This window comes from Anolis carolinensis, chromosome 2 (genome assembly GCF_035594765.1).
Source record: "Anolis carolinensis isolate JA03-04 chromosome 2, rAnoCar3.1.pri, whole genome shotgun sequence".
Classification (NCBI taxonomy): Eukaryota; Metazoa; Chordata; class Lepidosauria; order Squamata; family Dactyloidae; genus Anolis; species Anolis carolinensis.
This window is the reverse complement of record NC_085842.1, coordinates 106,406,195-106,432,454: the sequence shown is the minus strand read 5'-3', so window position 1 is coordinate 106,432,454 and position 26,260 is coordinate 106,406,195.

The window sequence follows — 26,260 nt, the reverse complement described above, 5'->3', positions numbered from 1 at the left end:
AATATACTGCAGGCTAATTATAATACATTGTGAACTGTTTTCATTTCTTGCAAACTAAAGGTAAGGAGTTTTTTATTGCTCTTTTGTGCAGCTGTGGCCACATTCCCCATTTGTTTCAGCTCTGATATGGTAAGTTTCTATTGTAATGGTGCTAATCTTTTTTCTTTTTATTGTTCTTAGCAGCCAAAACAGGCTATTGTGCGAAGGGAATAAAACAGCTATATAGCAGCTATTTTAAAAAAGCAAGTGAACAAGCTCATCTTTTTACACCTTCCAATCTCATATAGTATGCATTAAAGAAAGGGTTCATGAAAAGGCACAAGTTAGTGAGAAAGTGTGCATAGTTGTGTGCATGCATGCACACACAGGTATTAGCAACAAGAACTCTTTGTCTCTTAGCACAGAACAGGGGCAAAACTTAACAGTCTCTTCTTACACAAGTTATATAGGTGATTCTAGAAAATGCATCACAGACAAACCAACCAGGAGATGTGCTTCAGGTCCCATTATTCTTCAATGAAAGAACTCACACATTGTCCTTTCCTATATGAACTAATAATAAGAGCTTTTTAAATCTCTTTGGTTTTTATTTTTTATCTTTTTCAGTGTATGTTGAAATTACTTTAAAACTATGAATACTTTAATACTAATTAAATGCTCACTTTTTGTATATTAAGCTGTATTGTTTTTATTTAACATTGTAAACTGCTTGGAGAAATGATGTGATATTAAACTATTGTTGTTATTCTTGCTTTTTCTGCATCTGGTACATAGTAAAAATAATCTATCTGAAATTACTGCTTGTTCTGTGAATTAAAAGAATCCTGTCCCCCTCATTTTTTCAGTGTGTGGACTTAATTTTTTAAAGAAAAAGAAGCCTTATATGTAATCCAGAGATGTCTACTCAGAAGAAAATACTACTGCTCTCATTAGATTTACTTAACATATACAGAAATGACACAGATTGAAAATAGCCTGATCCTCTCAAACTCTAATTTAAAAATAGATGTACTAGATCCTGCCTGATTTTGGAAGCTATGCAAGATCAGTCTTGATTAGTACTTGGGTGAGAGACAAACGAGGAATACTAGATGCTGTAGGCTGTACATTACAGGAAGGAAATGAGTATTCCTTGCCTGAGAAAGCCCTGTGAAAGTCATGATGTAGCCATAAGTTGACAGAAACTTGAAGGCATTTACACCCACACAAGTAAAAATAGCTTTTGATAGATATTTCAGAATAATGTATTGGGCTTTGGATGGAAGTAAAATACATCAGTGCCCCATTTTGGTATTTACAAATTGCTAAACTATCCTGGGAAATGGTAGTTAATGTCACTAGCCTCTAGGGCAGGTCTACACAATCTGTGGCCCTCCAGGCATTTGGGACTCCAACTCCCAGAAGCCCTAGCCAGCTTGTCCAATGGTCAGGAATTCTGGGTGCTGAAGTTCAAAACTTCAGGGGGTCACAGGTTGTGTACCAGTGCTCTAGGGCAACAGTGGAGAATTTGTGGCCCTCCAGATTTTGTTTCACTTCAATTCCCATATGCCTATGCCAGGGATGATAAGAATTGTATTCTAACAGCATCTGAATGGTGACATATTACCCACCAATAGGGTCTAAGACTGCAGCTGTACTTAAATGAGATTTGCTCTTTGTTTTGTACACTTCAGCTTCTCTGAGCATCAGGAGCTGCTCTCCGTGTCCTCCTATTTTTGCAGTGCTTTGCCAGAGGAACCAGCCATAACCATCCAGCTGTACTACCTACTTTAACTGTTGTAGCAGAGTGTGTTGTGTTCATACATAAAAACTCACTACTCACCCCCTGATGAGCAGCTCTCCTAATTGTTTTCAAGGCTATAAGGAATATGGTTCTTGCATAATTTCTATCTTAGCATTAAATTGCCTGATTATAATTCACAGTGCTTTTAGTTGCTTCATCCAGCCAAGTGACCTTTGTCTGGGTGTTAATTATAAATAACTTTGTCTGGGGGAGGGAGGAATTGAACTGAACTAGCTTACTTTTAGGGTCCTATCAATTATGGGCATCATGAACAATGAAAAATGGGGACACTCTTAGGGGAAAACCATATTGTTGACATTGAGCAGGAAAGCTGAGGTAATAATTTAAAAAAGACTAGCCCAGTTTCTCTACTTTCATGTCTAGTCCAGGTCCCCACATTTCCCATTGATCATAAAGCGGCACAGGTCTAGTCCCCGCACAGTCAGACTTCCCATTAGCGGCAGCTGTCAGAGACATCTGCCTTGCCTGATTACTGTCAAAGATGAGTGCAAATAATAGTGTTGGTGCAGGAGATGCTCCATTTGCCAGCAATAAGCTTTCATCAAGCATTTCTTGAAGAGGGAGCTCAGAAACAACTTATACGACTGAACTGGAAATATATGTGAAATGAAAATCCAGATCTTTTATTCCTTAGACGTAGGCCATTTGGCAAGACACTACGTAAGGTTTGACATGGCACTTAAAAAAATAACTAAAGCATAACCCATTGTTATATGAACATGAAATGTATTTTGCTATAAAAATGGAAACAACCATTGCAAAAATGACTAAGACAGGTTCTTACCTATTTATAAGTCCCCAGCCCTCTGATATTGCAATTTGATCTCAAATACAACAAATTATTAATTTATCTCTCAGGGAGGAGAATTTTCCATCCTGTTTAAAAGAAGCAGTGGTTAGACCACTGCTGAAGGAGTCCTCCCTGGATCCCCTGGACTTTAATAATTACACACCAATTGGGCAAGGTGATTGAGAAGGCAGTTGCCTTCCAACTCCAGGCAGTCTTGGATGACACACACTTCCTTGACCCATTTCAAACCGGCTTCAGAGCAGTATATGGCACTGAGACTGATATGGTTGCCTTAGTGGATGATCTCCATCTCAACACTGACAGGGGGAGTGTGTCTCTTTTGGTGCTTCTAGACCTTGCAGCAGCCTTCAATACCATTGACCATGGTATCCTTCTGGAATGCCTGTAGGGGCTGGGTATCAGAAGCACTGTGCTGCAGTGGTTCTGGTTGTATCCCTCAGGCAGCTTCCAGATGGTGGTGCTTGGGGATAGCTGCTCCTCAAAAAAGGAACTATTATGTGGCATCCCACAAGGTGCCATTCTATCCTCAATGCTCTTTAATATTTACATGAAGCTGCTGGGAAAGATCATTCGTAGGCATGAGGCGAGGTGTCATCACTATGCTGTTGACACTTAAATATATTTCTCCATGCCTTCCAAAACAGCTTCAGCTAAGGATAGTGTGTCTCCTCTGAATGAATACCTGGAGGAGGTAATGGGTTGGATAGGGGGGGGACTGAATCCAGAAAAAAAGAGGTGCTTGCCATCAAGGGTCCTAATCTGGAGATGGAAGTGTGTCAACCAGTTCTGGAAGGGGTTACACTTCCCCTAAAAGAATGTGTTGGAAGTTTGGGAGTGCTCCTGGATCTGTCTCTTCAAATGTTAGCCCAGGAAGATGCAACAGTCAGGAGTGCTCACTACCAGCTTCAGCTGATACGCCAGCTGCACTCCTTCCTAGATTTGGAGGACCTGAAGATGGTAGTGCATGCACTAGTAACCTCAAGTTTGAACTTCTGCAACATGCTCTACATTGGGCTACCTTTGTACCAAATTGAGAAACTCCAGCTGGTTCAAAATAGGAAACCAGATTGGTTGCAGAGACATCTAGGTGTGGGCATATTACACCTGTCCTAAAGTCACTTCATTGGCTGCCAATTAGTTTCCGAGCAAAGTACAAGGTATTGGTTTTGACCTTTAAAGCCCAACATGGTTTGGGTCCAGGTTACCTAAAGGATTGCTTTCTCCCTGTCACACTTCAGGCTAAGTTCACCTTGCTATAGATACCCAGTCAAACACACAGGTAGTCTTTTGAGGTTTTTATTAAGCAAAGCAGACTATAAATCAAGCAAGCAATCAAAAGGTAATTCAAAGTTGTAGTGAAAGAGTCAATAGGTCCAAGAGATTCACAAAGTACATAAATGTCTGATACTCCAAAAGGGCTAGGTCCATAAGTTCAAAGAGCCTGACAAGAACAATAATCCATAAGGCAAAGAATTAGTCCATAGAGTCCATAGCACAAGGTCCAAGAATCCAAGATAATCCACAAGGCAAGGTATTAGTCCATAGAGTCCAAAGAACAAGGCCCAAGGATCCAAGAACGCTGGCAAGGTAAAACATTCACACAGATGAAGCGATGAACTGCACTGACAAAGAATAGTCTGTGAAAGCACACTTTAATAACAACTCAGGAATGCATTTCTCTTCCCACAGCTAGACTCCCGTTTGCACGCCAAATGCTCACTTCTACGGACCTGGGAACCCATCCAAGACAAACGGTCCTCTCTGGATAACTCATCGTTATCTTGCACCTGGTCAGGAGCTAAACCGTCACCCTCATTATTTTCCAAGGCTGAAGTCTCTCCCTCATTATTTCTCAAGGGAACGTTATCTGTTTCTCCTGGAATCAGCAGTTCATCCTGCTCAAACCGAAACTGCATGTCTGAGCTGACTTCAGCCTCAGACTGCTGATCTTGAATCCCAAACCCAGAATCCCCTTCATCTTCATCTAGAATCTGAATCTGGCCAGCCTGTGGCTGGGATACAACATTCCCGTACAATCCACACTTCGGTCTTCTGGGGAACAGCTACTCCAACCAGCCAGAATCTGACTGACCACTGTCATCCAGAGGACCTTTTCATCCCCAGGCTGTGGAATGACCTACCGGAAGAGCTCCGACAGCTAAATGAGCTTGGAATTTAAAAATCATCTAAAAACCTATCTCTTCCACTAGATCTACCTGCCAGTTGAAAACCTGAATTTTAAACTCATGTTCTGTGTTTTGGTCTCTGTCCTGTGTGATTAATGTGTATTTTACAGAAATGGTTTATGGAACTGCATTTTAAAATGTGTGTTTGTAGAATTTTTATAGTATTAGTGTGTTTTTGATTGTGCAGTGGCACACCTCGAGCCGGTAGGGAGAGGTGGGTAAAAAATCTTGTTGTTGTTGTTGTTGTTGTTGTTGTTGTTGTTGTTGTTGTTTTATTATGACACAGCAAACAAGATAGATATGCTGGATTTCATATCACAAAATCACAAGTCAAACACTTCCCAAGTGTCTAGGACTGTGTGATGTATTTTCGGATGATGCGCGCAGATCCCAGCAGGGTGGCCTTTTGCAGTTGGCAGATCGTAATTTTGTCAATGTCTATTGTTTCCAAATGTTGGCTGAGATCTTTTGGCACGGCACCCAGTGTGCCGATCACCACCGGGACCACCTGCACTGGTTTCTGCCAGAGTCTTTGAAGTTCAAATTATTATTATTATTATTATTATTATTATTATTATTATTATTATTATTATTATTATTTCCCACTGTGAAAACTGCACAGTTTTTGAAGATATTATCATATAGGGGAAAATACTGAATATTTTTATTCTCCCTTGCAAAAAGGAATTTAACAAATTGTATTGTATATAAGTAGTGATCAAAAAGAAAACCTTGTTAGTCCATGTTGGAGGAGGACTCATTGGTCCAAATTAAACTGCTAATCCTCAAAAGAATTGTCTTTCTCTTCCCTTTCTTCTTCTTCTTCTTCTTCTTCTTCTTCTTCTTCTTCTTCTCCTCCTCCTCCTCCTCCTCCTTCTCCTTCATCATCATCACCATCATCATAATCATCATTATCATCATCATATCCTGCTTTTATCTCTTGGCCAAGATGCAAAGAGAAATCCCAATTTACTCAATTGTTGAATGGTAGGTCAACATTTACAGAGTTAGCATAACATAGTGGTTTCAGCATTGCACTATGGAGACTAGGGTTCAGTTCCCTGTTCAGCCATGGAAACTCACTGGGTCACCTTGGGGAAGCCACACACTCTTAGCCCCATAAAATTCCATGATAGGTTCATCTTAGGATCACCATCAAGCACATCAAAATGTGAATGCTATTGTTTTCATATAAATTAAACAATCTTGTCATATGTCTGGAATGCTTTGTGAAACATCTGCAGAATATTACTCCTGACTTTCGAAAATGAATGCATCAACATCAAGAGAAAATAACAAAACAGCATAATAATAATAATCTTATATTTTATTCTCCAATTATGCTCAACAGGGAAAAAATACAAGGAGTTCCCAATGGGTTAGTGAGTATTATATACACATTTATTTATTTTTCAGTACACTTTCCCCCTCTGACTTTGTTTTTAAAATGACAAGACAGTAAATCTTACAGTAAAGCTTCAAAGCTAATTAATTACAAAAAATCATATATATAATATCATTAGAAAACAACACCATCCTTAAAGAGAATTTGTTAATTTTAAAAATTAAGACAAATACCCTCCCTGTTTTGTTGGCATGCAATACACTAAGCATTTAAAGGTGGGAAAGGTTGGTCCTGACAATTCACATAATTGTTTTTAAAGTACTCTTTAACTGAGACCATTAGATAGATATCCTTTGGAGAAAACAAAGGGGCATCATAAATCATGTCCCTCATGTTTATGAGAAAAGTGAAAATTAATTTGCTTCTAACCTTTTTTTGTACTTTTGCTTCCTTTTGTTTCCCTTCAAGCTACTTACAAATAAGAGACTTTGTCATATATTGGCACAAAAGTATATGGAGCCAGCCTGCATAGTATTAGGCATGTTATATTCAATACAGAGCCAATGTGGTATAGACAGTCACTATGGTAAAGACCACGGTTTGATTCCCTATTTGGCCATGGAAACTTACTGGGTGACATTGGACAAGTCACATTCTCTCAACTCAGAGGAAGACACAGGGAAACCCTCTACTGAAGAAATTTCGCCAATAAACTCCCTTGATAAGTTCACCTGAGGGTTGCTGAAAACTGGAAATAACTTGAAAGACATAACCACAACAACAATATTCAATATCCCGGTAATAACCATGAGTCATAGTCTATGACATTTTGTTTATCTATTTTCCAACTAGTTATTCATTTAATAAACATGGTACTTATACCTAATCTCCTGCAGTCTTACTAGGGTCTTTTATGTCCTAATTTTTCATTCCTCTACCATTCCTGCAGCTGCCATTTCTATCCACTTCCCATGCTGTTCCTCTTCCATGTTGCCCAGCTTTTCTCCATTGTACCAGTTGAGTCCCATTGCATGCTATGAAGATGGAACTAGCATGATGAAGATGGACATGTGTCACATTGTATAGCTTGTGGTTCCATATCAGTGAAGTGATGAATTCATTTGGGGGTTTATTCTGAGCTATTCAAAGTGCTGAATCTATTTGAGGGATATGTTTCTGTATTTTAGATGGCTCATTTAAAGTTCAATCTAAAATTAGTATTGAAACCAACAGTTGTAACTGGTTTGACCAGGACATCAGAAGAAATTGTCTTGAACATTCATCTTCTCTAGTCATATGAATGATGAGCCTGCTTTGACTTCATGTTCCCTTGACAAGAATTATTCTTAAAAATGAGGCAAGTAGAAACAGATATTAAGCTTTGTACATTATTGATTGAATTAAGGAGATCATTAACTCCATGCTGGCGAGATCACAACACTTAGATAGCGACACATTTGGTCCAATGGAAGTATTGTCTGATTAATTTATTCCATGATTCAAGCCTCCAGGAAGGTACAATCAATATAATCTGGCTTACTGGTTAAAGCAAATCCAGTGTATATACTGTTTTTCAACTACACCAACATGAAGTCATGTAGCTCTGAATGCTCAGTCAATGGAACATAACTACTAGAATTCTATCCGCTTCTATTAGTCAGTTTTTCATTATCATCATCATCATCATCATCATCATCGGGGATCAATCGTGTCTGAGTATGATTGCCTTCCAAGTGTAGGGTGTTGGCGCTGGGTTTGTAGGTGACTGTAGGGAACTATTCTTGACCTGCATGTTCTTCCACAGTGAGGACATTGATTTCCAGATGGAAGACGATCTTGATCACTGTTGGCTTGATGCACCATACTCTTGACACGTTTCTTCCTTTCGCCTTCATTCAAGCCTCTTCAAATTTCACAGCACTGTTGGTCACAGTTGACCTCCAGTTAGAGCACTCAAGGGCCAGGGCTTCCCAGTTCTCTGTGTCTGTGCCACAGTTTTTAAGGTTGGTTTTAAGCCCATCTTTAAATCTCTTTTCCTATCTTTAATTATATTTGATCATATAATTATATTATGTAATTTCTTTGATGTGGACTGCAACTCACACCAGAGTTGGTTGACAATACCATCATGTCATAGGATGCACTAAAAACTGCTATCATCCTATAACTACATAAAACTATGTGGTATTCTACTTGAACTCAAAGCTCAAAAGATTGATCTGGAATAAATAAAATATTATATGCACTCACCCAAGTTTTAAGATTCTTGGGAGAGTGCTATCTGTTAGGCACTCTCCCAATGAGGATAGGGAAAAGGGCCTTCTCAATGGATGCTTTGTGTTACAAAATCCCTCGCCTGGAATGCTCAATAAATAAAATAAAATAATTACTACAATATCCAATACTAATATCCAATATTTTAATGTCAGGATAATAAATATACTTCCTAGTGTATTTCTTCATAGGAAAATTTCTACAAAAGTAGAAGATAAGGTAGGAATATCACTACATTTTGATCTTCACACTCCAACTGTTCTGCAGGGCATAAGCTAGGTGCCTTTTACTCCATGTCCTCCAACAAATGAAAGTTTGAGCTTAGTATCTTGTTTTGTTTGTTTTTAATTACTGAGGTTGTTTAATGAAAATATAAACCAACGATGCATAGATTCACCTGATTACCTTGGATATGGTAAGTGCTGAATAATACGTAACCATGCCCAAGGTCGGTTGTACCTATCGAGTGGCTATAATTTATTTCAAAAAGTCAACATTACAGACTTGAAGGTCAAAAAATAGTGAAAGCATTTAACCAGCAATAGTTTATTATCCTTAGTTCAGTATCTGATGACCTCGGATCAAGGTCACTATTATATTTATGTAAACATTGTTAATCCCCTATTAAGTTCTCTAAACTGAACAAGTTCCCAACTACTTACAAGCTGGGTCACATTGCTAACAATAAAATCATCTTTATCATTGAGGTAATGTGCAACTCACAGCATAGGCAGGTGCCTAATTCTTCAGCAGGAGAATGTGGACTATGAGTTAATAAAGAATGTGGTGGCTACATTATTACCTATCTGTAAACACAGTTGTCAGTGTTGTTGGTAACAGAAGCAATGTGTCTAAAGGCCCTTCCACACATCCATATAACCCAGAAGAGCAAGGCATACAATCCATAATATCTGCTTTGAACTGGAATATCTGAGTCCACACTGCCATATAATCCAATACAATGTGAAATATATATAGCTGTATGGAAAGGGCCTCAGTTTTGGTTTCCACTTTCCTCAAGAATAGTAACACCAACTCCTGCATCAAGAAGTCTGTTAGTCAGCTGGACAAGGCCATATACAACAAAAGTAGTTACCTGTTCTGGTTGCCTGAACTGTGAAATAACCACTCAGACTAGAACCCAAACCAACTAGAAGCTGGGAGAAGGTATAACTGTTATATTTACAGCAACAATGCATATATGGATCTCAAGCCTTTGCTGCTTTGAAAAAGAGTCCTCGGGATGCAGCTTAGGGCCCTTCCACACAGCTATATAACCCAGAATATCAAGACAGAAAATCCACAATATCTGATTTGAATGGGATTATCTGAGTCCACACTGCTATATAATCCAGTTCAATATGGATTTTATACAGCTTTGTGGAAGGAGCATTAGAGAGCTCTACCCAGCTCATCCAATCTGTCACCATGAAGAGACTGTAGGGCAGCTTGGTAAACTCTTTCTATCCATGTATGCATCTCTTTAAAAACCTGATGAACTACATACCATGTATACACATTCATACTGGAGACAAAATATAAAAAAACAGCTGAATTTAAAAGAATGCACATCTAGAACTATTCTTTGTAAGAAAATAATATGTTTTATTTTTCAAATTGATTTTGAGACCCTTGTCACAAGACACTTTCTTTTGAGTCCAAAACACAAGGATATGTCTTTTAAAATAGCTGTCAGATAACTAGGAATGTCAGTCTGGAATACAAAACAGGAAAATAGTTGCCCTTGCTGCAACACTGATGAAAATTAACTGTTTTGTAAATTAATATACTCTGTAAAGAAGAATGTGAATAATTCAACATTGTCCTATCCAATGGCAGTTGCTTTCAAGTTCTTAAACAGATAAATTTCCCAGACCTCTAACCTAAGATGTGCATAACAGAAAATACAGGGAAATGGGATTAGACAAATTCCAAAAAGATTCCACCACAAACCTATTATCCCCTTCCTGATATTGGGAAAATTAGATTCTACACACACAAATGAATACTGTTGAATAAACCCATTCAATGGAAAGATGTGCTCATCAAAAAAGATTTTCATCAGAAGGTGACTTGCAGGGCAATGTAAGAAACAAAAACTCCAATGTAAGATCTTTTTGCATACTGTGAGGTTTTTCAAAATTGTTTTGTCTAAAATCACATTCTTAACCGTGAACTACATTTCATGTTAAATTATTAAACAAATACCCCTTCTTGCTGTAAATGTACAGGCAGTGTAATAGCATATATGTCACTCTGTAAGAATACTTAAGAGCCCTCACTGGTGAGTTTTTAAAAGGATCAGGTCTTGACATTTCTCAAAGATCTGTTTAAAACAAAAACTGGCCTTTTTATTGCTGATAAGAGAGTTGCACACAGAGAGCTGGCCAACCTGATTAGCTAAATGATTCACATTACCTGTCAACTCCAAATTTCTGCAATCTTAGAAAAGAAGTTATTGACTAGTTTAATGATTGGGCTACAACAGTAGTTTCCACTCAGCAGTAGCATGAAAATCTTTGAGAACACCTTATTTACTCCTCCTCTACCACTTGTATCTCAAAGACCTTTTTCTCAACTCTTATCATAACAAATTCAACTCAACATTTTAAATACCTTCTCAGTTATTATTTTTTCTTCTCCAGGAGATCCATACAAACACTTCAGAATTCTCTGAAGATTAGTTTAAATTCATGAAGCTGCTAGGATGTGGTTTCTTGAAAAAATCTACAAGATTGGTTTTGAAAATCCTAATCCTTCTAAAGGAAAACACCTTCTTCCATCTTTACTTAGGAAGGTAAATCAAAATGTATTCAAGCCATACATCCAACTTCTCCTTCTTTCGTTCCTGTAAGCACCAGCAATCACCTTATGCTAATTTTGTTATGTTTCCAATCTAACCTTGTGTTGTTTCATAAAACAAAAATAATTGGCTGGTTATGTCCTGAGTGTTGTGATAGCCTTCTTCTATGTGTTTACTTGGGAAGAAATGCACTTATAATTCCTCCAGAGGATCATTTCATCCTCTGAACGTACAGAGCCCTGTTCAAGATTCATACTGCTGGGACAGAAAGGGAAATTATTGCATTGCAGTCATGCTGGCCACATGACCTTGGAGGTGTCTACGGATAACGCCGGCTCTTTGGCTTAGAAATGGAGATGAGCACCAACCCCCAGAGTCGGTCATGACTGGACTTATCGTCAGGGGAAAACCTTTACCTTTACCTAACTGTTGGCATGGGGTGGTTGGTTTTGTAAGCCATGATTAAAGTTTTGATGATAATAAAAACACATGGAGAAGACATAGTGAGAGCTTCTCCAGTCAGCTAGTGTTAGCTCTCCTGCACAATCAACCCATTATGCAGATAAAATTGCAGTGCTGTGCTCTTTTTCTGCATAATTAGCCCAAGAAAGTATGCTTGACTTTTTGCATCCAGAATGTTAGATGCCTGAGTGTACTGTGAAATTGCTAAAAGGCCACCAAATCATCCACATCTGTTTATAGCACAGTCCTAAGTGTGTTGTTGTTGTGCTGTTTATTCGTTCAGTTGCTTCTGACTCTTCGTGACCTCATGGACCAGCCTGCGCCAGAGCTTCCTGTCGGCCATCGCTGCCCCCTGTTCCTTTAAGGTCAAGCCAGTCATTTCAAGGATACCATCCATCCATCTTGTGCTAGGTTGGCATCTCTTCCTATACTTCCATTTTCCCCAGCATCATGATCTTTTCCAAGCTTTCTTGTCTTCTCATTATGTGGTCAAAGTACTTCATCTTTGCCTCTAATATCCTTCCCTCCAGTGAGCAGCCGGGCATTATTTCCTGGAGTATGGACTGGTTGGATCTTCTTGCGGTCCAAGGTACTCTCAGAATTTTCCTCCAACACCAAAGTTCAAAAGCATCTATCTTCCTTCACTCAGCCTTCCTTATGGTCCAGCTCTCGTATCCATAGGTTACTATGGGGAATACTATTGCTTTAACTATGTGGATATTCATTGCCAGTGTGATGTCTCTGCTCTTCACTATCTTATCGAGATTGGCCATTGCTCTTCTCCCAAGAAGTAAATGTCTTCTGATTTCCTGGCTGCAGTCTGCATCTGCAGTGATCTTTGCACCTAGAAACATGAAGTCTGTTACTGCCTCCACGTTTTCTCCCTCTATTTGCCAGTTATCAATCAGTCTGGTTGCCATAATCTTGGTTTTCTTGATGTTTAACTGCAACCCAGCTTTTGCACTTCTTTCACCTTGGTGATAAGGCTCCTCAACTCCTCCTCACTTTCAGCCATCAGAGTGGTATCATCTGCATATCTAAGGTTGTTAATGTTTCTTCCAGCAACTTTTACTCCAGCCGTAGATTCCTCAAGCCCCACATTTCGCATGATGTGTTCTGCGTACAAGTTGAATAGGGAGGGTGAAAGTATACAGTCCTGCCATACTCCTTTCCCAATCTTGAACCAGTCTGTTGTTCCATGGTCTGTTCTTACTGTTGCTACTTGGTCGTTATACAGATTTCTCAGGAGACAGACAAGGTGACCACCAAGAACTTGTCACAATTTATTATGATCTACACAGTCGAAGGCTTTAGAATAGTCAATAAAACAGAAATAGATGTTTTTTTCTGAAACTCCCTGGCTTCCTCCATTATCCAGCGAATACAGTGTTCCCTCACTTATTGATGGGGTTAGGTTCCAGGACCACCCGCAATAAGTGAAAATCTGCGAAGTAGGGGCACTATATTTATTTTAATATTTATACATTATTTTAGTAGTTATACACCATTTTAAGTCTTTATCAACCAATTGTGTGTTGATAAATCGCCTCCTTCTCCTCCTGTTGCCGCTTGGGCTCCTTTTCTCTCCCTTTGGCTTCTCCTTCCTCCCTTCCTTAGGCTATAAATTGTAATTTTTATGATTTATAATATTGTTTTAGAGTTTATTGAAAAACCGCAAAACAGTGAATCCGCAAAAAGTGAAACGCGAAGTAGTGAGGGAACACTGTATTGACAATTTGGTCTCTTGTTCCTCTGCCTTTTCTAAACCCAGCTGGTAAATCTGGCAACTCTTGTTCCATGTATTGCTGGAGTCTACCTTGAAGGATTTTGAGCATTACTTTACTGCCATTTGAAATAAGTGCCACTGTATGAAAGTTTAAGCATTTTTTAGTGTTTCCCTTTTTTGGTATGGGGTTATAAATTGATTTTTTTTCCAATCTGATGGCCATTCTTGTGTTTTCCATATTTGCTGGCATATGGCATGCATCACCTTGACAGCATAATCTTTCAAGATATTAAACAACTCAGCTGGGATCTTGTTGTCTCCTGCTGCCTTGTTATTAGCAATGCTTCTTAATAATAATAATAATAATAATAATAATAATAATAATAATAATAATAATAATAATAATTTTATTTTTATACCCCGCCCCATCTCCCCGAAGGGACTTGGGGCGGCTTTCATGGGGCCTGGCCTGATAAAACAAACAAATAACAGTAACAAAGCAATAAAACAATTATCCCAGTAAAAAACACCAACATCAATAAAAACAATCATTAAAATCAACAAGCAGGATACAGTGTTAAAAACAGGAGACTAATTCGTAGATCCTAGGCGAAATGCAGAGTGTTATGAAATGGGAAAAGGAAATTTCACAGTTGGACAATAAAGTGCGGTATAAAATGGCAAGACAACAACAATGGGACTATTATGGAATGGACAGATAGATCAATCCAGCAACAACTAAACATCGAAGGCCTTTTGGAACAGCCAGGTTTTTAAGCTCTTCCGGAAGGAGAGGAGGGTAGGGGCCTGCCTGATCTCTCTAGGTAGAGAGTTCCAAAGCCAGGGGGCCACGACGGAGAAGGCCCTCTCTCTCGTCCCTACCAACCGTGACTGTGAGGGTGGTGGGAGCGAGAGAAGGGCCTCCCCCAACGAGCGAAGAGAACGTGTGGGTTCATAGAGGGAGATGCGGTCTCTAAGGTAGGTGGGTCCCAAACCATTTAGGGCTTTGTAGGTGATAACCTGCACCTTGAATTGGGCCCGGAAAGTAAATGGCAGCCAGTGAAGCTCCTTTAACAGAGGCGTTCAAGGCCCATTCAACCTCACTCCTCAGGATGTCTAGTTCTAATTCACTCACCACACCATCAAAGCTACCATCTATATTAGTATCCTTCCTTTACAGATCTTCTGGATATTCCCGCTACCTTTTCTTGATATCTTCAGCTTCTGTTAGGTCCTTGGTGTACCAACTCAGAAATAAAATCCCATTGAATTAGATAATATGTATAACGGTGCTCCGTGTAGTCATGCTGGCTACATAACCTAGGAAGCATCTATGGACAACGCCAGCTCTTCATCTCAGAAATGGAGATGAGCACCACCCACAGAGTCATACCCGACTAGATTTAATGTCAAGGGGAAACCTTTATCATAATGTGTATAACTGCTGTTTTAAAGCCAGCAAATGTTCATTCCATCCATCGTATTTCTTTTCCCCTAATTTTAATAATAACAATAAATAGGTATGCATATGTATATGCATATACACATTGCTGTACTTGATGCCGCAGTTGATGCAATCTCCGAAGATGTAACGAGAGCACCTGCTTGTCCTATTTTGATGGATTCATTTCAATCTGTGCAACCCGAGGATGTGGACAAGGTCCTTGGAGAAGCAAGAGCGACCACATGCATCCTAGACCCCTGCCCATCCTGGTTGGTTAAAGAAGCCAGAGGGGGGGTTGGTCGAGTGGGTGAATGACTCCCTCCAGGAAGGCAGACTTCCAGCCAGCCTCAAACAAACTGTAATAAAACCGCTGTTGAAGAAGCCATCTCTTGACCCCACTAATTGGAATAACGTTCGGCCTGTTTGCAATCTTCCCTTTTTGGGCAAGGTTGTGGAACCTGTGGTTGCCTTGCGACTCCATGGGTTCTTGGAAGAAACTGATTATCTGGATCCGACACAGTCTAGCTTCAGACTGTGTCGGAACTGAGACGGCCTTGGTCTCCTTGGTGAATGAACTCTGCAGAGAGCTGGACAAGGGGAGTGTGTCCCTGCTGGTTCTCCTGGATCTCTCAGCGGCCTTCGATACCATAGACCACGGTATCCTTCTGGGTCTCCTCGCAGGAATGGGCCTTGGGGGTACTGCATTTCAATGGCTCCAGTCCTTCCTTGAGGACTGTACCCAGAAGGTGTTGATAGGGGACAGCTGTTCAACCCCACAACCATTGTCTTGTGGAGTCCTACAGGGTTCAGTACTGTCCCCTTTGTTGTTTAACATCTACATGAAGCCGCTGGGTGAGATCTTCTGAAGTTTTGGAGTTCGATGTCATCTGTACGCAGATGATGTCCAACTCTATCACTCCTTTTTCTCCAGCTTCCAAGGAGGCCGTCCAGATCCTGAATCAGTGCCTGGCTGCTGTGTCGGACTGGATGAGGGTGAACAAATTGAAGTTGAATCCAGACAAGACAGAGGTCCTCCTGGTCAGTTGTAAGGCCGAACAGGGTATAGGGTTACAGCCTGTGTTGGACGGGGTTGCACTCCCCCTGAAGGCGCAGGTTCGCAGTTTGGGTGTCCTCCTGGACTCATCGCTGAGCCTGGAACCCCAGGTTTCGGCGGTGGCCAGGGGGGCCTTCGCACAACTCAAACTTGTGCACCAACTGCACCCGTACCTTGGGAAGCCTGACATGGCCACGGTGGTCCACGCTCTTGTTACATCTCATTTAGACTGTTGCAATGCGCTGTACGTGGGGTTGCTTTCAAAGACTGTTCGGAAGCTGGAACTAGTCCAACGTTCCACAGCCAGGTTATTAACTGGAGCACCATTCAGGGAGCATACAACTCCTCTGTTGAAGCAGCTCCACTGGCTGCCTGTTAGCTTCTGGGCACGATTTAAAGTGCTGGCTTTGGCCTACAAAACTTTAAACGGCTCTGGTTCAACTTACCTCTCCGAACGTATCTCCCCCTATGAGCCGCCTCACAGATTATGATCTTCCAGTGAGGTCCTGCTCTCGATCCCGCCGCTGTCACAGGTGCGTTTGGCGGGGACGAGAGACAGGGCTTTTTCGATGGTTGCTCCACGGCTGTGGAACTCCTTGCCAAGGGAGATTAGGGAAGCCCCCTCACTCATGTCTTTTAGGAAGCAGCTGAAGACCTGGATGTGGGACCAAGCTTTTGACCCATCCTAAGATACGGTTGATATAATCTGATGTATTCGTTGGTTTAATGTGAAGTTGAATACAGACTGGCTCTGACTTTTGGCCCAATGCTACTGGCCCTGTTGTAACGGTCACACAGTGTTTTACTGTTTTAATGGGGTATGATATTGGTTTTTAAGTGTGTTTTTACGATTGTTTGTTTTTACTTTATTTTGTATTATATGTGGCATTAATCTTGCCATTATGTAAGACCGCTCTGGGTCCCCCTGGGGGAGAAGAGCGGTATATAAAATAAATAAATAAATAAATAAATAAATAAAGTCTTCTCCCACACTGAAATAAGCAAAGGCTTTAAAGAAAATCTTCAACATGGGTTGGGAAAGGGGTGAGTAATTTGTGGCCATTGAGAAGTTGTTGGACTGTAGTTCATATCCTTAATCAGCATAACTAACAGTTAGGGTGATGATAATTGTAACCCAATAGCATCTGGAGAATCACCCATTTCTCATCCTTTGGACTAGATAGACTAGAGCTGAGATCCTATTTCAGTTTGGTGGCATGTGAAGTTCTGCCAGCATATTTCCACTGAGGCTGAAGACAACATGAGGCTGAGGCTAGTGAAAGGAAAAGGGGAGAGCTGGCAGAGTTGGGGCTTAGCACCATCTTGCAACCACTGCATATTCTGTCAAGGCTGTTGCATAAGACGACATTAGATACCTCCTCACAGAACACTGGAAAAAGCAGTTTCAGTGGTGTATCCCCCATTTACACCAGCGTAAGTCACAAAGGGGATTTCAGTTCAGGAGGGAATATGGCATTCCTTATGTTATATGTAATAGTTGAAAGATATGATATCCCAAAATATTGATTTGTCCCTTTTTCAGTATCAAATAGTCTTTGAGGTCTTGAGTGGGGATTCATGTTGTCCCAGAATTCAAAATTTGAATTCATGCTTCAAGATAAAAATGCATGGTTTGCAGATGCAAATTCATTTTCTCATCACTGTTTGTCTTAGCAACAGCAATCAGCAGCAGTGCAAAATGGAGTTCCCATTAGAAATGAGAATTAAGAAGTTTATGTGCAAAGAATCAGCACTTGATGTAAAGTTGCTAGCAGCATGTTAAATAGACAGAGCTTCAATTTTTGAGCAATTCAAAGCTAGGCAAAATACTTATATTGGGGAGCAGCTAGGAGGTTTTCAAGCCTCTTTCCCCTTAGCATCATTTCACAACTCCTTTTCTTTATTTAAAAGGATTCTGGCCTTGTAAGTTTTATTTCAACCAATTATCCAACATTAAATATAGATGTTACATCATATCCCCCCGTTAAAACCAGTCTCTTTGCTACAAAAAGATGATTTTGCACACGGGGCAAGTAAACTCGCACATTTTCTGTTGCTCACTCACTTCCCATCATTCAATACTTATTCAGATTTGTTGCCAGAATACTATTCCCAGGTAGCAAGTAAACCGTTCAGTTATTCCTACTGAATGGCTTATAAAAATAGGATAATAAATGTAGCTTCACAGTGCAAAAAGTTCTTTGACAGTATTTAGGTCAGAGATTAAATATAATCTATATCAGACTCTCTTGACTGGTGCTTTCAAGATGGGTTTAAGTAACGACCATGCTAGCTAGGGATGATGGAAGTTGTAATCCAACAATCTGGAAAGCACAAGATCAGGGGAGTCTGATCTTAATTTTCTCCTAAGTCTTATACCTGGCAATACAGCAGTTCCAAATTCGCTCTATATCTGTTATGTGTAGGAAGTGCAAAATAAATATCGAATCATTGATGGATGTTTCAACAGAAAATCTGTTGATGCTCTCACATCTCTGTCCATAATAGAATGAGAGCTCATTTTTAAGATGTAAAGGAAAAGGAATAGGACTGAAAAATCAGATTAGAGTCTTTGACACCAAAGTCATATCTTTTATTTCTGTTTTAATGGTCACTACAGTGCACTTAGCAAAACAGCAGAAGACAATTCACTACAAGGAATATACTTGACTCAAGCAAATTTGGTAATGAAAAAGACAGCTTTGAATGGTATTTCTTACCCTTCATTTAAAGACTCTGTAATGAAAGGGAGTGAAGGGTTTCTCAGAAGCATTATACAGAAGCTAACTCAGGTTACGAATTCTTTGTCTTCCTACTGGTAGGCTAAAACACTGGCTTTTTTAAAAAAAAAAATCTCCAAAGTGAAAGACTCCACTACACCCCTAGACAGTCTATTCCACTGTCAAACAGCTCTTACTGTCAGAAGGGTCTTTCCAGCTTCGAGAATCTCTTTCCTGTGGGTTGAATCCTTTGCTCCATTGTGTTCTAGCCTCTAGAGTAACAGAAAACAAATTTACCCTTTCCTCAACATAGCATCCTTTCAAATATTTCAACATGACTATCATGTCCCCTCTTCTTCTCTCCAAGCTAAATATATACAGCTCCCTAAGCTGCTCCTCATGGGACTTGGATTTCAAATCTTTGTTCATTTTAGTTGCCCTTCTGTGGACACACGCCAGCTTGTCAATATCCTTCTTGAATTGTGGTGCCCAGCACAGGACATAGCATTTCAGGTGAGATCTGACCAGTAATATCATTACTTCCCTTGATCTAGGCACTATGCTCCTATTGATGCAGCCTAGAATTGCATTGGCATTTAAAAGTGCTGCATCACATTGCTAACACAAATTCAGATTCAAGATTCCTTTCACACATACTGTTGTGAAGCCAGGTATCACCTATCCCATATATCTGCATTTCATTTTTTGCTTAAGTGTAGTATTTTACATTTCTCCCTGATGTGGTCCAGCTCTCTAATCTGTTGAGATCATTTTGGATTCTGATCTGATCCTTTGGGGTATTACACCTCATAATTTGGTTCCATCTGCAATTTGATAACACATGTCCTCTATTACATCATCCAAATTGTGGACAAAGATATTGAATCTTGTTTAAGAAATGAAAGTGGAATTATGCTAATGGCACTGAACTCAGGAGGGCAGACCCCTGTGGCATGCCATTTCTCACCTCTCTCCAGGATAAGAAGAGCCATTCTTGAGCACCCTTTGGGTTCAGCCAGTCAACAACAATAGCATTGTCTAGCTCACATTTTACTAGCTTCTTTGTGAGAATATTGGGAGGGATTAGGATGCTTTCACCCTGTCTCAGGGATGGAAATCAATGCTGAACATCACACAATGTCATGTGATTTCCGGCATAGGCCACGCCCCAACCACAGTGAAAGCATTGCCAGGTGCTTTCACCCCAAGATGGTGTTGCAGCCCAGCCTCCTACTTGATCCATTTTTCACTCAAACACCACACAGATGAACAAGAATAGTAAGTTTATTAAGAAAAGAGTATCTAATATAAAATACATCAATGAGCTAGATTTCCAGAAGTTTAACAAAAACCGATGACCAACTCTCAGTAGGAATTCCAAAAGCAATTTAAGCAAAAGCAAGAAACAGTAATCCAAGGATTGTTGCACTTAAACTATAATTATATCCAAAACATTAAAAGCATGAACATGACTATAATCTCAAAGGCTTGAAACTTGAAACAAGTTTTGTAATCCAAACAGGAGGCATGGAACTTAAACAGGAAAACAAGATTCAGACCGAAGAACAGAAATTCTAATGCGGAGATCCCAAGACAGGCAACTTGACACATGAAAACCCAACGTTGATCTCCCCACCGAACATGGACTCCAGTTCCTTAAGAATGCTCCCTCTTGCCCATGGCATCACCCTTTCTACACCTGAATTTGCTTTGTTTATCTTTCAATCTCTGGGAACACCGGATTTCTCTCTTTCACACTATCCCTTCGGATAAGTAAACATTGGTTTATCTGTAACCCTCCACATGCCTTTCAGAGTCGATCCCTGTCTGATTCTCATGAGAATCGCAGTCTGTTTCCCCGACAACAGATCTACCCAAAACATTGCCGTCATCTCGAAAAACACTTTCACTTTTCTCCACAGAAACACCAGGCTCAACCAGAACATCCTCGTCCTCATCCTCAGATGCTTCATAGCACTCAACAGATGGAGGCTTCCTATGTTGTGCTGGCTCCAATGGAGCCTCCTTGTGAGGGTGACACTTTCCCAATGTGATGGGGAAAGTGTTGATGAGAGGGAGCTATGCATGGGATGACAGATTCACCTCGCTGCTCCATCTTTCCTTGCCAGAAGCCAGGAGAAATGATACGCTTCCCCTGGTCTTTCTGATAAGGTCATAAGATTAAGATAGACTAAAATCACAAAATTCCCATCATCTATCATGGTTTTAACTCTATAAAAAGGATATACAATGTTCCCTCACTTATCAGGGGGGTTACATTCCAGGACCACCCACGATAAGTGGAAATCCGCAAAATAGGGGCACTATTTTTATTTTAATATCTAAACATTATTTTAATAGTTAAGCGGCTCTTCTCCCCCTTGCAAGAGTGAAGCCTTTCTTACCAGCACACACAGGCCCCTTGTTTGGTGCCTACCATGTTGCTTTGGCTGCCTCTGCTCCCACAGCCAGGGAAGAAGACATCGCTCTGCCCAGTAAGCGAGCGAGCAAGTGAGCAAGGGAGGATGGGTGAGAATGTGAGGGCGGGCGGCAGCAGGGGAGCCTGGAAGAAGCAGCCAGGCTCTTTTTTTGCCGCCACTCCAGCTGGGCCGCACTGGGAAATGTGGACTCAGAAGAGGGACTCTGAAGTCCTGCCCCCTCTTCCAAGTCCTCCACATTTCCCGGCGTGGCTGGCTGGAGCAGCGGCAGAATAAGCAGTCTGGCCGTCTCTTCCAGGCTCCTCTGCTGCCACCCACCCTCACTCTCTCACTCTCTCACCTATCCTCCCTCACTCGCTCGCTCACTTACCGGGCGGAGCAGTGTCTTCTTCCCTGGCTGCAGGAGCAGAGGCAGACAGAGCGACATGGCAGGCACCAAGCAAGGGGCCCGCTGGCGCTGGTAAGAAAGGCTTTACTCTCCCCGGGGCTTGCAAGGGGGAGAAAGGCCACTTATGTAACTATTAAAAGCAACAATGGGGTGGGTAAATAAATAAATAAATAAATATTCCAAGAAACAGTGAGTCCACGATAAGCAAACCATGAGTAGTATGGGAACACTGTATATAAGATTACACTGACATGACTTGTTCTTGAAAAATTCATGTTTCACCCAAAGATCCTGCCACTTCCACCAGTAGCCAGATAAACTTTGCTGTTTAGGATCAGAACTAAAATAGCCAATTGCCTTGGCTCCTTAACCTTCTAGACAATGAAATTATCTGCAAGGAAAATAAGGAATTAGTTGGACCTGATATTCTTGGCACACATTCAACTTCATTTTTAAAAAACATTTACAATGGTGTGTTCAGTGAGTCTGACCTGGGAATTGGTGATCCCTTCACCATTTCCCATACCATAATGAATATAAACATTTCTTTAAATCCACATTTGATACTAGAATTTTGTAACCTATATTTACATATTACATCAATATATCCTTCTAAAAGTTATATGTTCCCTTATCAGTCATGTATGTACTCAGAATAAGTAACTAGTTCATAAGGCAGATTTGTGTACTACTTAGTATTTAAACATTAATGCATTACCTTTTTAAGTTCTTAAAAAGAAGAGAGTGGAAGGAAGTAGGAAATGGATCTGCTCCTGACAAATTGGGACAGTTGGGGAGGATGCTCTTGTTTTTTTGTCTCTCAGCCTTCTCTGGACTGGGCCTGGCCAGGTTAAAAGTAGGGAAGAGAGCTGGACTATTATCTCTCATGTGTTGTAAGCATTTACAAATTGAGAGAGGAGAAAACACCCCAGATATTTAGTACATGCTTGAGATTTATTTAGAAACTCAGGATGGCATTTGGTTCAAATTATCCTGTGTTTGGGACACCATTTCTCCTCACAAAAGATGATAAAAGTGGATCAAAGAATAAAACAGCTGACTCACGGGTATTTTAAAATCATGATAATAATCTCAAGTGCTGCAACAACATAATAGCAGACTAGTGCTGTGGATGGCAGCTGGGCAGCTGTTATTATAAATTCCCATCTCTGTGAATAAAACCAGATTAAATGTGACTGTGTTGCCACACCAGCATAAGAGGATCGAAGGGTGGTGGAGAGAGAACTAACAAAGGAAAGGTTGTAAGCAAGAAGTAATTTTCAAATAAATGAGAAGAGAGGTCATAAAATCTCCTCTAGCTGCCACCGCACATCTCTATGGCAGGACTGCGAGGAGAAAAGGCTTTCTATTGCCAGCATCCCAGTGGGGATGAAATCTATGGGGAGATATACATCTATAAGGAATCCCTCCCCCTTCAAAGGATAAAACCCAGCATTGGGGAGATGGTACTGTAATATTGTATCCATAGAGAACCAAATAGAATCACAATACATATATTATATCTCCAGGATGAGGGTAACAGTTTCTGGGGTACAGTAGTAAGTGAAACCCATTGCTTTCATGTCCTTATTATGGGCTTCACAAAGGTTGGGAACAAGATGATGGACTAGGCAGAGGATTTCATTTGATCCACAGGGCTCCATTCTTGATGTGAGAAAAACTATATGTGTTAATTCTGTCCCAATATTGCCACTGATGTGTCCTCCAGTCTGTTGAGATTTCTCCTGTTCTCAAGGATTATTGTCTATGGTTCTAATATTACTTTTTCTAGTTGGAGCGGTGAGAGCAACCACATGTGCTCTAGACTCTTGCCCCTCCTGGCTCATCAGACTTGCCAGAGAGGTATTAACCAAGTTGTTCATGAGGATCATAAATGCTTCACTGGATCAGGGACAATTACCAAGTAGCTTAAAGCAGGCAATTGTGAGACCTGTCCTGAAAAAGGCATCCCTAGATTCCTCAATTCTTAACAACTACCAGTCGATTTCTAATCTCCCCTTTTTGAGCAAGATTCTAGAGCGAGTGGTGACTTCTCAAATCCAGAGATTTTTGGATGAAAGCAATTCTCTAGATCCATTGCAGTCTGATTTCAGGCCTGGTCACAGTACGGGGACAGCTTTGGTCACCTTGGTGAATGACCTCTGCAGAGAACTAGACAGGGGGAATGTGTCCCTGTTGGTTCCGCTGAACTTCTCAGTGGGTTTCAATAACATTGACCATGGTATCATTCTAGGGCGGCTCTCTGGAATGAGTTTTGGGGGCACTGCTTTGCAGTGGCTCTGCTCCTTCGTAGAGGGTTGCTTTCAGTTGGTGAAGCTGGGAGAAACCTGCTCAGACCCCTGGCCCTTGACCTGTGGGGTCCCACAAAGTTCCATTCTATCTCCCATGTTTTTTAACATCTACATGAAACTGCTGGGTAAGGTCATCCAGAGTTTTGGAGTTCGGTGCCATCTCTATGCAGATGAAACTCAACTTTATTACTCATTACTCATCATTGGACCCCACTCAATTGGATAACTATCGGCCTATTTCCAATCTCCCCTTTTTGGGCAAGGTCATGGAATGTGTGGTGGCCGCGCAACTCCAAGCATTCTTGGATGATACTGATTTTCTAGATCTGACACAGTCTGGCTTCAGGCCGGGGCATAATACCGAGACAGCCTTTGTCGCCTTAGTAGATGATCTACGCCGGGAACTGGACAGGGTTCTGCTGGTTCCGCTGGACCTCTCAGCGGCCTTCGATACTGTCAATCATGGTATCCTTCTGGGACGCCTTGCCAGGATGGGTCTCGGAGGTACTGTTTTACAGTGGCTCCAGTCCTTTCTGGAGGGTTGTTCCCAGATAGTGTTACTGGGGGACACCTGCTCGGCCTCACAGCCATTGACTTGTGGGGTCCCGTAGGGTTCAGTACTGTCCCCCATGTTGTTCAACATATACATGAAGCCACTGAGAGAGATCATCAGGAGTTTCGGGGTGCGGTATCATCTGTACTCAGATTATGTCCAGCTCTGTCACTCCTTTTCACCTGTCACTAAGGAGGCTGTCCAGATCCTGAACCGGTGTCTGGCCACTGTATCGGACTGGATGAGGGCGAACAAATTGAAATTGAATCCAGACAAGACAGAGGTCCTCCTGGTGAGTCATAGGGCCGAACAGGGTATAGGGTTACAGCCTGTGTTGGACGGGGTCGCACTCCCCCTGAAGACACAGGTCCGCAGTCTGGGTGTTCTCCTGGACTCATTGCTGAGCCTGAAACTCCAGGTCTCGGCGGTGGCCAGGGGAGCATTCGCACAACTAAGACTTGTGCAGCAGTTGCGCCCGTACCTTGGGAGGTCTGACTTGGCCACGGTGGTCCACACTCTGGTTCCATCCCGTTTGGACTACTGCAATGCACTTTACGTGGGGCTGCCTTTGAAGACCGCCCGGAAGCACCAAATAGTACAACTGGTGGCAGCCAGATTAATAACCGGAGCTGCTTACAGGGAGCGCACTACACCCTTGTTAAGCCAGCTCTACTGGCTGCCGATATGCTGCCGAGCCCAATTCAAAGTGCTGGTTTTGACCTACAAAGCCCTAAACGGTTCTGGCCCATCTTACCTGTCCATCTCCCCCTATGAGCCTTCTAGAACTCTTAGATCATCGGGGGAAGCCCTGCTCTCAGTCCCACCAGCCTCGCAGGTACGGCTGGTGGGAACGAGGTTCAGGGCCTTCTCGGTAGTGGCTCCTCGGCTGTGGAACACCCTCCCCAGCAACATATGGCAGATACCAACTCTCCTAGACTTCAGGAAAGCCTTAAAGACATGGTTGTGCACACAAGCTTTTAATGAATGAGAACATGGACTTTACATGACCTGTACCAAGACTTATGTTGAGGATTCTGGATGAATGGATTTTAATTTTGGATATGTTTAGAATTTTATATAATGTGACTTTATTTTGTAATGGTATCTGCTTTTATATGAATTGTTGTTTTCTACACTGTTTTTAGGCATTGAATTTTTGCCTATTTATTGTAAGCTGCCTTGAGTCCCCCCGGAGAGAAAGGCAGGGTAAAAATGATGTAAATAAATAAAAATTAAAAATAAATAAATAAATAAAATAAGCTTCCAGTCCCAATTCAAAGTGCAGGTTTTATATTACCTATAAAGCCCTAAATGGCTCAGGTCCTGCTTATCTTCATGACCATATATCTCCCTATGAACCGGTGCGAGCTCTAAGATCTGCCAAAGAGGCCCTTCTCTCACTCCCACCTCACAAGCATGGTTGGTGGGGACGGGAGAGAGGACCTTCTTGGTAGTGGCCCCTCAGCTTTGGAACTCACTTTTCAGGGAGTTTAGATTAGTCCACACTTTGTCCACTTTCTGGAAAGACTTGAAAACTTGCATGTTCCAACGTGCCTTTGAATAACGGTTTAGTTTGCAATCATGGCTGCCCAGTCCTAATTTAATGTTTTTTCCAGAATTTTATTTCCATCCCTGGCCCTATTGCTCAGCATTTTGCACAAGCTTTGCTCTTACCTCTCATATCTGAACATGCCCACTTTTTCCAGTTACTGGATTTGATGTTGATTGATGTATTTTTATGATTTTTTACTTTCTGGTTTTAATTATTTTAATTATATAGTTTATTTGTTAGATATTTTTAATTATGTAACTTTGAATTCCTTGTTTATGCTGAGCTTGGTTCCCATGTAAGCTCCCCGAGTCCCTTTGGGGAGATGTTATAAGAATAAAGTTGTTGTTGTTGTTGTTGTTGTTGTTGTTGTTGTTAGTTCTTTTAATAG